The sequence below is a fragment of the Gopherus evgoodei genome, chromosome 1 (assembly GCF_007399415.2).
Source record: "Gopherus evgoodei ecotype Sinaloan lineage chromosome 1, rGopEvg1_v1.p, whole genome shotgun sequence".
NCBI classification, from domain to species: domain Eukaryota; kingdom Metazoa; phylum Chordata; order Testudines; family Testudinidae; genus Gopherus; species Gopherus evgoodei.
The window spans coordinates 230,245,512-230,260,767 of record NC_044322.1 but is presented as its reverse complement, the minus strand read 5'-3'; the positions used below and the strand labels follow the sequence as shown (position 1 = coordinate 230,260,767).

The 15,256-nt window shown below is 41.6% G+C and overlaps 1 non-coding gene across 1 annotated transcript; it reads left to right on the top strand.

Annotated features, from left to right (window-relative positions):
* Positions 1 to 11,021: 11,021 nt before the first annotated feature.
* LOC115644680 lies at positions 11,022 to 11,082 on the top strand. Its single transcript, XR_003998592.1, has one exon. It is a non-coding gene; the product is annotated as a U7 small nuclear RNA (small nuclear RNA).
* The last annotated feature ends 4,174 nt before the right edge of the window (positions 11,083 to 15,256 follow it).

The window sequence follows — 15,256 nt, the reverse complement described above, 5'->3', positions numbered from 1 at the left end:
TAGCTCCCAGAGGCCAATACCGTCGAATTGCATCCACCTACCCCAAATTCAACCTGGCAAGGCTGATTTCAGCAATACTCCCCTCATCGGAGGTGGAGTAAAGAAATTGATTTAAAGAGCCCTTTAAGTAAAAAAAAAAGGTCTTCATCCTGTGGATGGATCCATGGTTAAATTGAGGTAACACTGATAAATTCGACCTAAAGTCGTAGTGTAGACCAGGCCTGGGATTACTCGTAGATCCCTTTGATTATGTCGAAATGTGTCCCCCTAGTCTGTCTGGTCTACATAAGACCTTGGATGCAGCTGTTCTTTAATGGTACCACTTTGGTCTCAAGTATTAGAGGTGTGATTCCTTGGACACTCTCCATTACCTGGGTTAAGAGATGGGAGATCATGGACCCTTTCATTAAAATAATATTTCTGCTTCCACTTCTGATTTTCTTTCATCTTCTGTATGGTTTCATTGTTATGAGATTTCAGTAAATTCTCAGTAACTGGTAAATTGTACCTGATCCTTCTTCCCATTAACATCAGAGCCGGAGGAAAGCCATTCTCCAGGGGTGTACTTTGGTAAACCAGTAATCCTTTATACAAATTATCCCCATTGTCAAAAGTCTTTTTCATAAGGTTCTTTACTGTCTGTATAAATCTTTCCACAAATCCATGTGATTGGGGATAATTTGGATTTGATGTTTTGTGATGAATATCCCAATCTATGGCAAATTGCCTAAAATCTGCCCTGGAAAGTTGCAGTCCATTATCGCTAAAGACTTCATCTGGAATTCCATGCTTGGAGAAGATTCCCTTCATGCTAGCTATCACTGACCTAGTATTGTGCAGTGTGCCAACGTCTGGATGCAGAAAATAATAATCTGTAACTCTTAAATAATCCTTTGGTTGCCAGGTAAATAAATCCGTGCCTACCTCCTCATAAATCCTTTGTGGAACTGGATGAGGTCTCAGTGGCTCTGCCTGTTGGCATGGCTTGTATTTCAACATGAAAAGCAGTTTCTGACCACATGAGTAATGTTATAATTGATCCGTGGCCTGTACAGCACCTCTTATGCTTGTTGTTTGCACTTATCAAATCCTAAATGACCCTTGTGGATCTTCTGTAGCATTTCTTTATGGAGGCTCATTGTAACTGCAACCTTACTGTCCTTGAAAATCACCCCATCTATCACAGTAAGCTCATGTGTGCAGTTCCAATACTCTTTTATACTTGGACAGCACCTGCATATTTCTTCAGGCTACACTTTAATTATTACTTCTTTAAGGATTCCCAATGATTCATTTTGCTCCATTTCCTCTCTGATTTGCTGCAGTTTCCTGTTAGCTGTGGGAATTGACTTTACAATCAAATCTACATAGACTTGCAGCTCTGTCTCCAAAGTGTTCTCTGGTTTCTCCCTTTGTCTCTGCTTTCAGTTGCAAACACAGGAGCTAACTTCAGAATGACTGCAGTTTCCTTCTCATTCAGTACTTCTGACATGATCTTGAAGTTCATTAAATAGCAAACCAGTGAATGAGAGAGAAATAAAACTTTAATAAAATGAACTAGACAACTATTGTGGTGAACTTTTTCACACAGCTATCCCCACCCCCACTGCCTCCAGAACATATCTCCAAATTCCTATGTCCATAATACTGTCCATTATGAGGAAGCATCTATAAAGTATAATATTCTACAAACATATCTCTACAAGTATGGTGTTTGTTTAGAAGGGAAAATAGCTGGGTGCTGTGTTGATAATCATCTTGGGTAGCAGGGGAGTGGAACATAGTGAATTAAAAGGAGGAGACTATTTTAAACGACTTTATTCCTGTGATTACAGCCTTGAAGGTGTCCATATATCCTGACTGTACTCCCTCCTAGGCTTTTGATTGCCATTACATGCTGTGATGCTCTGTACCTCAGGGGAACACCCTACACCTCCGTGTTCATCTTTATAAAATGATTGTGTGGTATCCAATGCAAAGTGTGTCATGTTGGGTGTCTTCGGAAGGCTCATGATGCACTGAGCATGGTTATTATAGTGATGTTATAATAATTGTTACAGTAATATTATAGTTATGTTATAGGTTATAATTTCATGTATATAGTTATGAGGCTGAAAATGTATCCTCATGCCTTAAGGAAAGCCATGCAAAAACTCTCCAAGAACAGAGAGACAGTTCACACCTCATCAGGACAGGTATGGGACAAACCCAGCCCAGCCTTACAGGAACAAAAGGTGCTGGCCTAGGCAACCTAGGGGCTGGCCTGGTAGACAAACACAAGAATCTGTTAGACTCTCCAGGGAGTCACCCTCCTTCCTTCGGGCAGTTTGGAACTGCGATGAGGTAATGCTCACCTGACTCTGAAGGGCAGAGGGGGTGGGAGAGGCAAAGCCAAGAAGGAAGAAAGGACATGATAAAAGGGAGAGCCATTTCACTTGCTCTCTCTCTCTCTCTCTCTTCCACCTCCATCTCCATCTACAGACATCGCACTAAGCAACTGAAGCAATGACCAAAGGGGAGAACCTGGCTGAAGAGCAACCAGCCAGCCTGTGGTGAGAAGCATCTAAATTTGTAAGGACACTGAAAGCGTTAAGATCAGCTTAGAATGCATTTTGCTTTTATTTCATTTGACCAAATCTGACTTGCTATGCTTTAATTATCTTTATGGTTAATAAATCTGTTTGTTTATTCTACCTGAAGCAGTGTGTTTGGTTTGAAGTGTGTCAGATACTCTCCTTGGCCTAATAAGCCTGGTACATATCAATTTCTTTGTTAAATTGATGAACTCATATAAACTTGCAGCATCCAGTGGGCATAGCTGGACACTGCAAGAAGGAGGTTCCTAGATTTGTGTCTGGGACTAGAAATATTGGCTAGTGTCATTCAGTTGCACAATCCAAGGAGCAGCTTACAGGCTGGAGGCTGTGCATGAACAGCGCAGGAGTGTGGGTTCTAACAGCAGAGCAGGGTAAGGCTGGCTCCCAGAGTCAAGGATTGGAGTGACCTAGCAGATCACCGGTCTGGATAACACCAGAGGGGAACGTCACAGATGCCCAAATCCTACATCCAATAGTTTGGTATTTTTCATAACACTTTAGTTTGCAGTGTTAAGTTTGCAATGTCTACTCCGATGCAATAAGAACTCTTTCTTCAATATTCTGTGTTGCTTAGTCCTTGGTATTAGGATCTGATTTCAGATGTCATGTTTAAAAAGTGCTCTGGAGCATCTTCTTAAGGAATCCCAAGGAAAAAGAGTTGTTCTCTGGGTGAATGGCAAATTTCTCCGAGATCTCTTGGGGACAATGAAAAGTTCCATTATTGGAGACGTCCTGCAGGCATAGAATTCCTCTTCATGCCTCTATTAAAATTGACAATATATCCTCACCTCATGCAGTGAGTTTGAATTCTTCATCAGCAAAAAGAGAGCAGCAACAGAAATGTAACGAAGAAGGACAGCAGGACTGATAAGATGCATCAGAATGGTGATTGGAAGGTAAGGTCTCACAAGTAGATATGAAAAGGAGTCAGACTATTAATTTTGGAAGAAGAGTAAGATATACAGTTTGAAGGCCATACATGCGGTCTTTTCCCCCCTTCACAATTGTAAGAAGACAAGGCCACTTGGATGGGGAGGGATAGCTCAAGGGTTTGAACATTGGCTTATTAAACCCAGGTGTGTGAGTTCAATCCTTGAGGGGGCCATTTAGGAACCTGAGGTAAAAATCTGTCTGGGGATTGGCCCTGCTTTGAGCAGTGGGTTGGACTAAATGACCTCCTGAGGTCCCTTCTAACCTTGATAGTCTGTGATTACTAGACTCTACTTTCCTAACATCAGCACCTTAGTCTTAACCAGAGACTGACAGAGTTAAGGGGAGAAACTTCCATATAAGAGCTCTTCATCAAATCCCCAGTTAATTGTACTGTTTCAAAAAGCTAGAGACAGATTCTAGGAGACCCAGACATAAGCCTTTGTGTCTCTACTTTTTTAAAATTGAAGCCTCTACTGCTACTGTAATATACATAATAATGAGGCTGCAAAGCAGGGAAAATTTTCTGCCTCTATTTCTTGGTTAAAGAATCATAAGAAAAGGATCAGTCCTGATGCTCCGAGCACTAGGACTATTCAGAAGCCTGAGATGAAGCCCTTTCGTATTCTTCAGAGGTTTTTCCTTCCTTAGACAACACAACGAGACTGGGAATGCTATGATAGCACCAGGTGGTTTATCTGAGTCTTATTCCACTTCTCCCCTCCAAAACCCTTGCATCAGGCTAGCAATGAGCATACATACTCGGGGGACCAGGCAAGCATGGACAGCATGTGCTGAAGCCCACGCCGCTGCATCTTCACTGCTATTTTCACCTGTGCTAACTAAATTAAAGCTTGTGGAGGTATGCCTACATTGCTGCAATCAAATCTCCAATGGCAGTATAGACATATCCATAGAATTAGCTGGTAGACAAACACTAGGTGACTTCAGAGAAGGGGTCTTAGGCCTGGATCTGAGAGCAGTTGCAGCATATTCACTCCAGTCTTTCAAGCTGACAAGTTTGTCCCTTGAGAGGAGAAACCCTGCCCCGCACATGGGCTACAAGGATAGAGACTTGGTGACCAATAAGACCAGGACGCCTAGGTACACGATCCCACAGCAGGCAGGTATCAGTCACCCACACAAAGGGGAGGAGAGACCATTAATTTGGGTCACAGGCTGGAGAGGCAGGTTGGAGAGTTTATCAGTTGAGTTAGAGCTTTCCTGCTGGTTGGGTGTCTGGGGTTTGTTACTTTAGGCTCCCATGGGTCTCTTTTGAAGCAATTTACCAGTGGTGGCCCCTTTAATGGTTGTGTGAACATGTTCCCTACACACTAGATAGCTGGCAAGAGGGCTAGAGTCAATCTGCCTGATGTAATCATTACTGGGGGAATTTCTGCCTCCCAAAGGCTGGAGAAGGGGTCTCCCCTATGGCAAATATGGTGGGAATTAGAGACAACCTGGTAAACGGGTGCCCCCACCACAAGTAGTATCACAAACAGGATTTGGGGAGCTCAGGGTAGAATGCATGGGATGATGGATACCACGTGGGCTGATTTATATAAGTGGCCATGCGTGGCTCTGCAGTGGCCTACCTCAGCTTCCCCTCTTGGTTCCTCAATAGCAGCTCTTCCTGGGGTCTGGTTTTAATAACATAAAGTTCAAAATAAACACAAGCAGTCTTTCATCTAACCTTAACCTGGTCACTGCCCCTCTTCCCTGAAATACTGTCCCTTCCTCTGGTTTCTGAGAGTCTGGAGAAGAAACAAGTCCTGCCCCACCTTCTTTGCCTTCTCTCCTTTTTTTTCTTCCTGAAGATGATGGCAAGTTTGAAAATCCCAGCCATACACAACCCTCTTCCATCCCATATAGTTTGGGAAAACTTGTCTCTGATTCTGATTATTCTCCATGGCTGCCACCAAGCTGATTTGCATAATGGGGGCAGGGCTTATTCCGTGTCCTCCAATGGGAGCAGGTGCTAATTTGCATATCAAATAGGATCATAAGGATGCATGTCTGTCATTATATCTGAGGAAAGTCTTGTTAAGTATACATCTGGTCATTGCTATGGTATCTCTACTGTTATCTCTAGGGTTAAAAATACTGTTTGTAAGAGCGAAAGAAAGTCTCCTTGATATTAGCATATATCTTCTATTTTTGGTACAGTTACTCTGGGAAGCATAGTTTGTATAGTTCAGTGGCTCTCAGACTTTTGTATTGGTGATGCCTTTCACATGGAAAGCCTCTGAGTGCTTTCCCCCTTATAAATTAAAAACACTTTTTTATATATTTAACACTATTATAAATGCTGGAGGCAAAGTGGGGTTTGGGAGTGGAGGCTGACAGCTCATGACCCCCCATGTAATAACCTCATGATCCCCTGAGTGGTCCTGACCCCCTGTTTGAGAACCCCTGGTGTAGTTAGAGGTCTTTTAATGATTTTTAAAGGCTTTTTCTGTCAGGATTGGGCTAGGGACTCGTGTCAGATATCTTCATTTGGCTGGTTTGAAAAATGTTATTGTTGATTTTTCTGTTCCTGCTATTTAGATGTTTGGTTTAATTTGTATTTGTGAATTATGAAAGGAATGTAATCTGCTCAGTGATTTGCTGTTGCTTGGTTACCAAACTTGAATCTGACTAAAGCCTAGGAGTTTTATCTCTAAGGTCTTTGTGATTGTTGTTTGGTGGGGAGCGAGGTGGAAGAGTTAGGAAGAAAAGTACAATGTAAGGTCTGTGCTAGCGCAAAAGCCAAAGAAGTAGAGGCAGCATCAGCCTCTGAAGAGATGTCTGGAGACACCCAAATAATGCTGAGTTTTGACTTGTAAGGAGTTAATTAATTCATTGTGGCAGGTGGGCTGTATGTGGCCAGAAAGGCCATTGCTATCTCACTTTTTTTCTTTTCTTTTAAAAGAAAGTTTCTAGAGCTCACGGATCTAAAGAAACCCTTGAAAATGTGACCCTGGTGTAACTGATGCAGACTGCTTTGAACAATAGCTCTGTGAGGGGTGAATTTCCTCAGTTGTCTCAATGGTGTGTGAATTTCTTTGCCCCCTGCCAACACCAGCCCACCTGGAGAAGAGCAGAGCAGGGTAAGTCCTTCCGCACAGGCGGCCACTGGGATGGATTTGTGGCTCCCTGGGATCCTGCTCCTGTCTCTCTGCAGGATGGGGTCTGAGAGACGGGGCTGGCTCCAGGCACCAGCGAAGGAAGCAGGCGCCTGGGGCGGCGAATAGAAAGGGGTGGCAAACTGTCTGTTGTTGGGGCAGCATGTCCGGGTCGACGGTGGCAGCAGTTTGGTGTCAGCTCAATCGGTCTGCTTCAGTTTTCTGCGGCAATCCAGCGGCAGGTCCTTCACCCCCTGTCTCCCTCATCAGTGGCACTTCGGGTGCAGCTCAATCAAGTTTTTCTTTTTTTTCCCTTTTTTCGCCGCTTGGGGCAGCAAAAAAGCTGGAGCAGGCCGTGCTGAGAGAGGACTCCTGCAACCATTCCTGCTGCTCCTGGAAGAGTGAGGTGGGGTGGGGTGGGTCTGTTGCCACTCGTTGGCACAGAAATTTGCCACATGGCATTGCTGCCTTTCTGGTGGGGAAAAGGGGAATGGTTTCCTTCCAGTTCTATTCTTTGTGTGAGTACAACCAGAGGAATGGGGCTGGACCACTACAGGGCCCAGGATTGCCTTTATCTGGCCAAGTCTGGGTTTGGGGAGGAGTACGTTAAATCTCTAACATTGTGGATTTGCTCAGTTGCCGCCATTGGTTCTCAGCCTTCAGTGGAGCCGAGACAGGAAAAGACACTATTTGCAATGGGGGAGTTGATGTATTTTTTAAAAACCTTGAGGTGCAAATAGTACAGTGGTTTTCAAACTTCATTGCATTGCCAACCCCTTCTGATAACAAAAATTACTACATGACCTCAGGGAGGAGGACCAAAGCCTGAGTCCTGCTGCCCTGGGTAGGGGACCAAAGCCAAAGCCTGAGCCCCGCCACCCCGGGCAGAGCCAAAGCCAAAGCCCATGTGGTTCAGCCACACTGCCCAGGGCTGAAACTAAAACCTGAGCTCTGCCACCCAGGGCTGCAGCCTTTGGGGTTTGGCCCCCGGCAGTGGGGCTCAGGCTTTGGCCCCATACTCCAGCAAGTCTAATGCCTGCCCCGGTGACCGCATTAAAACGGGGTCACAACCCACTTTGGAATCTTGACCCAAAGTTTGAAAACTGCTGAAATAGCAGCTGTGCCTGTTAACACTAGCATTTGCATTGCTACAGCTACAGCAGTGGCTGCAATCCAGAGAATCACCAGCCTAGGCCAGGCCTGAAATCTTTTGTCTAGTTAAAAGCTCCTTTGTCTATCTATTCATGAATGAAAATCCTCAGTTGTAAATGATTCCCTTCCATTCCTCATACTTGGGTAAAGTGTGTCTCTGATTTTGGAGGTTCATGGTTATGTGTCCAAGGCCCCCCACCAAGCACTTGCATTTGGGAGGATCTGTGTCTTATTCAAGGTCCCCATATGGGAGCAAGAGCTAATTTGCATACCACAGGAGACAATTAAATATGCCTTTTGACATTATTTTGGGGAAATACTTGTTAAGAATGAATCACTTTGTTATTTAATTTCCAATGTTATCTATCAGTTTGAATTACTGTTGGAGAAAGAGAGAGAGAGAGAAAATGATGGAGTCGAGTCACCCTGAACTTAGTAGATATCATCCAAGTTTGGGCAGTCACACAGGGCAGTGTAATTTGTGTTACTACAGCTCTTTTAGTATTTGTTTAACAGGGTTTTCTGCTGTTATAGAAGGCCTGTATTTGGTTAGTTTGAAAGAAAAGAGTTGTTGTTCTGAGAGGGTCTTTGTTTTTTTTTTAAGTATCAGGGAGTAGTTGTGTTAGTCTGGATCTGTAAAAGCAGCAAAGAGTCCGGTAGCACCTTATAGACTACCAGATGTTTTGGAGCATGAGCTTTTGTGAGTGAATACTCACTTTGTCAGATGTTTTGGTTTTTTAGTGCTGTATATGGTGTTTTTTAAGATGGTCTCCAACTTGAAAGGGCACAAGGATGTGATGTGATCTATGATTTAGGGGAGGTTAATCCAAGTCTTAGAGATGTTTTAATTCAGGCTTTTGGTTGTGGAGGAAGGAGCAAAGTAAATAAGAAGGTGGGGAAATACAACAGGGAACAACCTGGAGGAATAGGACTAGTCTTAATCTCTAGACAGCTGGGGAGAGAGGTCCTTGGAATCTCACCTTTCAGTTTTTTTGTAAAGTAAGATTTTAGCATTTGTGATTTTGAAGACAGTTTTGGAGACATGACCCTGGTATAACTGATGTAATGATACTCTGCAGACTGCCTGAAACAATAGGTATGTGAGGGGTTAAATTCCTCAATTGTCTCAATGGCATGTGAATTTCTTCGCTCTCAAGGCATTGCCAACATGAGCTGGGCTAAGGACTCTGTGTGAGACAGGAGGAAAGAGGAGCAGGCCAAGTGCTTCCACACCAGCAGCCACTGAGATGGATTTTTGGGAACTGTGATGCGGTTCTGTCTTTTGTGAGGTGGGGTCAGAAACGACCCCTGCTGCTACTCCAGCTCAGTATTGCCAACCCCAAATTTTCAAAATCATGAGTCTGGCAGACCAAAAATCATGAGATGAGCTTTAAAATCATGATTATGTAAAAATATTGGATTTTGAGTTCTGATTATTTGCTTTCTGCTGTTTGAGCCTTTAGGGTGCTGCTACTGAAAGGACTGCAGGTGTATAAGTGTGTCTGCTGCCATTCTTTGGTGAGAAAGTGGTTCCATGTCACTATCTCTCTGGGTGGAGGAAAGGACTTCCTTCCAGTATTATTCTAAGTGGGGCCAGAGTGTAAGAGCCAGGGGATGGGGAAGGGCCAAAGTGGGGCCCCAGATTGCCTTAATCAGGTCATGGGTGTGGGTGGTTGTACGGAGAGCAGCGGCAGATTAATTCACTCTGAGATAGAGTCAGGAATGAAAGCACTTGGTGATGAACTGGGGGATTCCAGCTCCTCCTCTCTAGTTTGGGTCCCTATAATGTGTTCATGGCAGTTCCTCTCACTGGACTGAGGTCACTAGCACCATCACCAGCCATTAGAAGGCCTTGTCTAGGCTGGGTATTTGCAAGATTAAGCCTTTTTGAAACCTCAAGCTGAGCGCTCCCAATTAAGCGCAGTTAACTCAAGTGATTAATTTAAAACAAATTAACTCAATTTAAAAAAAATTAATCATGATTAAGCACAGTTTTATTTTCACTGTTACACAACAATAGAATACTATTGAAACATATTATAAAAAATTTGGATGTTTTTCTACAGTTTTAAATATATTGATTTAAATTAGGACACAGACTACAAAGTGCACAGTGCTCACGTTATAGTCTTATTTTTATTTCAAATATTTGTGCTCTAAAAAAAATAATCTCTTTATTGTGATAGTGCTATTTACAAATGTAGATTTTTTTTTGTTACACAACTTCACTCAGAAACAAAACAACGTAAAACTTTTGAGCTTACAAGTCCACTCAGTCCTACTTTTTATTCAGCCAGTCATTAAGACAAACAAGTTTGTTTACCTTTACAGAAGATAATGCTGCCCACTTCTTATTTACAGTGTCTTCTGAAAGTGAGAACAGGCGCTCACATGGCACTTCTGTAGCTGATGTCGAAAGGTATTTGGTATCAGAGGGGTAGCCGTGTTAGTCTGGATCTGTAAAAGCAGCAAAGAGACCTGTGGCACCTTATAGACTAAGAGACATTTTGGAGCATTTGCTTTCGTGGGTGAATACCCACTTCATGGATGCATGTAGGTATTTGCTTTCTAGATACACTAAACATTCATATGCCCCTTCATGCTTTGGCCACTATTGAGAAGACATACTGATGGAATAAAAAATAATAATATAAAGTGAGCATTGTACACTTTGTATTCTGTGTTGTAATTGAAATGAAAATATTTGAAAATGTGGAAAACATACAAAATATATAAATAAATGGTATTCTGTTATTGTTTAGTAGAGCATTTAAAACTGTGATAAATCATGATAATCAATAATAAAAAGTACAATCAAAAGCTTCTTTGTCTATCTATTTGTGAATGAATGCAGGTATGAAGACCCTCGTTGTAAATGGTACCCTTCTGTTCCTCTTTCTTTGTTAAAGTTTGTCTCTGATTTTGGAGGTTCAGGGCCATGTCTCCAAAGCCCCCTACCAAGCACGTGTGTTTGGGAGGCGCTGTGGCTTATTCTGTGTCCTCCCAATGGAAGCAAGTGCTAATTTGCATACCACAGGGGAACATTAAATATGCCTTTTGATATTATTTTTGGGAAAATACTTGTTAAGAATGAATCACATCATTATTTAATGTCCAGTGTTATCCTTTGATTTGAATTACTGTTGTGGGGGAAAGAGAGGGAAAGCTGGTGTTGAGTCACCCTGATCTTAGTAGATGTCATGCAGGTCTGGGTAGTCACATTGGGCAGCATAATTTGTGTTACTATAGCTCTTTTAGTATTTGTTTAACAGGGTTTTCTGCCTTGGTAAAAAACCCTTATTTGGTTAGTTTGAAAGAAAAGAATTCTATTTTGGAGGTGGTATCTTTGTTTTTAGTGTTATTTATGTATTTTTTTAAGTTGGTCTTCTCTGATGTGAGAGGAGTGTGGTGTAATCTGATTTGTAAATTAGTAGTGGTTAATTCAAGTCTTGGAGAATTTTTAGTTCAGGCTTTTGGCTGTGGGGAAGGAGCAGAATAAAAAAAGTGGGGAAATACAATAGGGAACAACCTGGAGAAATAGAGTAATCTCAGCCTCTGAAAAGGTGGATAGGAGGGGAGAGAGGTCCTTGGAATCTCACTTTTCAGTTTTTTTGTAAAGTAAGGTTTTAGCATTTGTGATTTTGATTGGGATTCCAGCTTCGCCTCTTTAGTTTGGGTCCTTATAATGTGTTCATGGAATTTCTCACTGGACTTAGGTCACTAGCATCATCACCAGCGATTAGAAGGCCTTCTTTAGACTGGGTATTTGCTTTTATAAACCTCAAGATGAGCTCTCCCAATTAGGCTGTAAATTAAGCACAGTTAACTCAAGCATTAACTTAAATATTAACTCAATTTTAAAAAATTAATCCTGATTAAGCAGAGTTTTTTTTTTCACTGTTACACAACAATAGAATACCAATTGAAATGTATTATAAACATTTCTGGATGTTTTTCTTATTTTCAAATATATTGATTTTAATTACAACACAAAATACAAAGTGTACAGTGCTCACTTTATATTATTTTTATTACAAATATTTCTACTGCTAAAAAGATAATCTCTTTATCATGAAAGTGCAATTTACAAATGTCAATTATTTTTTGTTACATAACTGCACTCAAAACTAAAACAATGTAAAAGTTTTGAGCCTACAAGTCCACTCGGTCCTACTTCTTGTTCAGCCAATCTCTAAGACAAACAAGTTTGTTTACATTTACACGAGATAACGCTGCCCATTTCTTATTTACAATATCACCTGAAGTGAGAACAGGCACTCACATGGCACTTCTGTAGATGGCATTGCAAGGTATTTATGTGCCACATGTGCTAAACATTTGTATGTCCCTTCATGCTTTGGCCACCATTCCAGAGGACATACTGATGTAATCAATAATAATAATATAAAATGAGCATTGTACACTTTGTATTCTGTATTATAAATGAAATCAATATATTTGAAAATGTCAAAAATATGCAAAAATATTTAAGTAAATGGTATTTTCTTGTTTAAAAGACCAGTTAAAACTGTGTTAAACTATGTTAAAACTGTGATTAATAGTGCCTATCAACACTAGTGCTTGCACTGTTACAACAATGGCTGTAAAGCAGAGAATATCTGATTCTGATTATTTGCCAAAGCTACCACCCAGCTGCTTTGCATAAAAGGGGGCATGGCTTATTCCAAGTCCTCCAATGGGAGTAGGTGCTAATTTGCATATCAGATAGGACCAATAAAGATGAAAGTTTGCCATTATATCTGAGTAAAGTCTTTTAAGTATAAATCTGCTCATTGCTACTGTTATCTATAGGGTTGAAAATACTGTTGGTAAGAGAGAAAGAGAAGTCTCCTTGATATTAGCACATATTTTCTAGTTTTGGTGCAATTACTCTGGGCAGCATCGTTTGTTTAATTACAGCTTCTTTAATGTTTTTAAAGGGATTTTTTTGTTGGATTTGTGCTGGGGACTTAGTGTCAGGTATCTTCATTTGGCTGGTTTGAAAGATGGTTATCGTTGTTTTTTCTGTTTCTGCTGTTTAGATGTTTGGTTTAATTTGTATTGGTGAATTATGACAGGAACGTAATCTGCTCAGTGATCTGCTGTTTGTTGGTTACCAAAGTTGAGTCTGACTAAAGGCTCAGAGTTTTACCTCTAGGGGAGTGAGGTGGTAAGGTTAAGAAGAAAAGTACAATGTAAGATCTGTGCTAGGGCAAAAGTCAAAGAAATCGAAGCAGTATCAACCTCTGAAGAGGTGTCTGGAGGCACCCCAATAATGCTGAGTTTTGTGTGGAGCAAATTAATTTGTTGTGGCAAGTGGGCTGTATGTGGCCAGAAAGGCCATTGCTATCTCACATTTTTCTTTTCTTTTTGAAGAAAGTTTCTAGAGCATGTGGACCATTGCTCGATTGCTACCATTGGTGCTCAGCCTTATAGTTTCTTGGCTTCTCAGAGCTAAGATCAAGTGTAAGTAGTCTCTTGGCTTATCATACACTGTGATCAAGTGTCTTGATGGTTTTGGTCTTTTGGCCCCAAGATGAAAACCTTGTCTGTGTGTCCTGGGCTGTGAAGTACACACATTATCTTTTAAATTATATTTGTTCAACAGGATATTCTGCTTTTAGAGAAGACCCTTATTTGGTTAGTTTGAAAGAAAAGAATTGTTGTTTTACGGTATCTGTTTTAAGTTAGTCTCTGACTAAAAAAATCAGCATGATCAGATTTACTAGTTAGTAATGGTTAATGCAAGTCTCAGAGGTTTTTAGTTTAGGCTTTTGGCTGTGGGGGAGGGAGCAGAGCAAAAAAGAAGCTTAAGATGTATAGTAGGGAAGAACCTAGAGGAACAGGAGCAGTATCAACCTCTGAAAAGGTGTGTTGGACAGGTGGGCTGTATGTGGGGAGAGAGGTCCTTGGAATCTCACCTTTCAGTTTTTTGTAAAATAAGACTTTAGCATTTGTGATTTTGAAGACAGCTTTGGAAATATGATCCTGGTGTAACTGATGTAATGATAATACAACAAGGAATTCTTCTGACACCTTAGAGACTAACAAATGTATTTGGGCATAAGCTTACAGCTGGTCTCTATGTGGCCAGAAAATCCATTGCTAGCTCACCTTTTTCTTTTCTTTTCAAGTATGTTTCCAGAGCTCCTGGATCCAAAAAACCCTTGAAAATGTGACCCTGGTGTAACTGATGCTGATGAGTCTGCAGACTTCCTGGAACAATAGCTCTGTGAGGGGTGAATTTCCTCAATTGTCTCAATGGTGTGTGAATTTCTTTGCCCAGTGCCAATACCAGCCCACCTGGAGAAGAGCAGAGCAGGGTAAGTCCTTCCACACAGGTAGCTACTGGGATGGATTTGTGGTTAAGTACTGGGGCTCCCTGTGATACTGCTCCTGTATCTCTGCAGGATGGAGTCTGAGAGGACCCCTGCAACTATTCCTATTACTTCTGAAAGGGTGAAGTGGGGTGCGGTGGGGTCTGTTGCTACTCCTTGGGACGGATTTTTGCCCCATCCCACTGCTTCCTTTCTGGTGCAGAAAAGGGGGGTGGTTTCCTTCCAGTTCTGTTCTTTGTGAGAGTACAGCCAGAGTGTGAAGGCCAAGAAATGGGGCTGGGCCATTACAGGGCCCAGAATTGCCTTTATCTGGCCAAGTCTGTGTCTGGGGAGGAGTACATTAAATCTCTAAAGCTGTGGATTTGCTCAGTTGCCACCATGAATGCTCAGTCTTCAGTGGAGCTGAGACAGGAAAAGACACTATTTGCACTGGGGAAGTTTATGCCTTTTTGAAATCTTGAAGTGCAAATAGCAGCTGTGCCTGTTAACACTAGCAGTTGCACTTCTACAACTACAGCAGTGGCTGTAATCCAAGAATCACCAGCCTAGGCCAGGCCTGAAGTCTTTTGTCCAATTAAAAGCTCCTTTGTCTATCTACTAATGAATGAATACATGTATGAAGACTCCAGTTACAAATGGTTCCCTTCATTCCTCATACTTTGATAAAATTTGTCTCTGATTTTGGAGGTTCAGTGCCATGTCTCCAAGGCCTCCCACCAAGCACCTGTGCTTGGGAGGAGCTGTGGTTTATTCGATGTCCTCCAATGGGAGCAAGTGCTAATTTGCATACCACAGGTGACCATTAAATACACCTTTTGACATTATTTTTTGGGAAATACTCGTTAGGAATGAATCATATCATTATTTAATTTCCACTGTTATCTATCAGTTTGAATTACTGTGGGGGGAAGAGAGAGAGAGGGAGAAGGAAAGCTGGAGTCCAGTCACCCTGACCTTAGTAGATATCATGCAGGTTTGGGCAGTCACACTGGGAAGTGTAATTTGTGTAATTATAGCTTTTTCTTTTTTAGTTTATTTTGAAAAAGTATTTGTTTAACAAGGTTTTTTGTCTTAGTATTTGACCCTTATTTGGTTAGTTTGAAAAAACAAAAAAAAGTTGTTGTGTTAAGAGGTA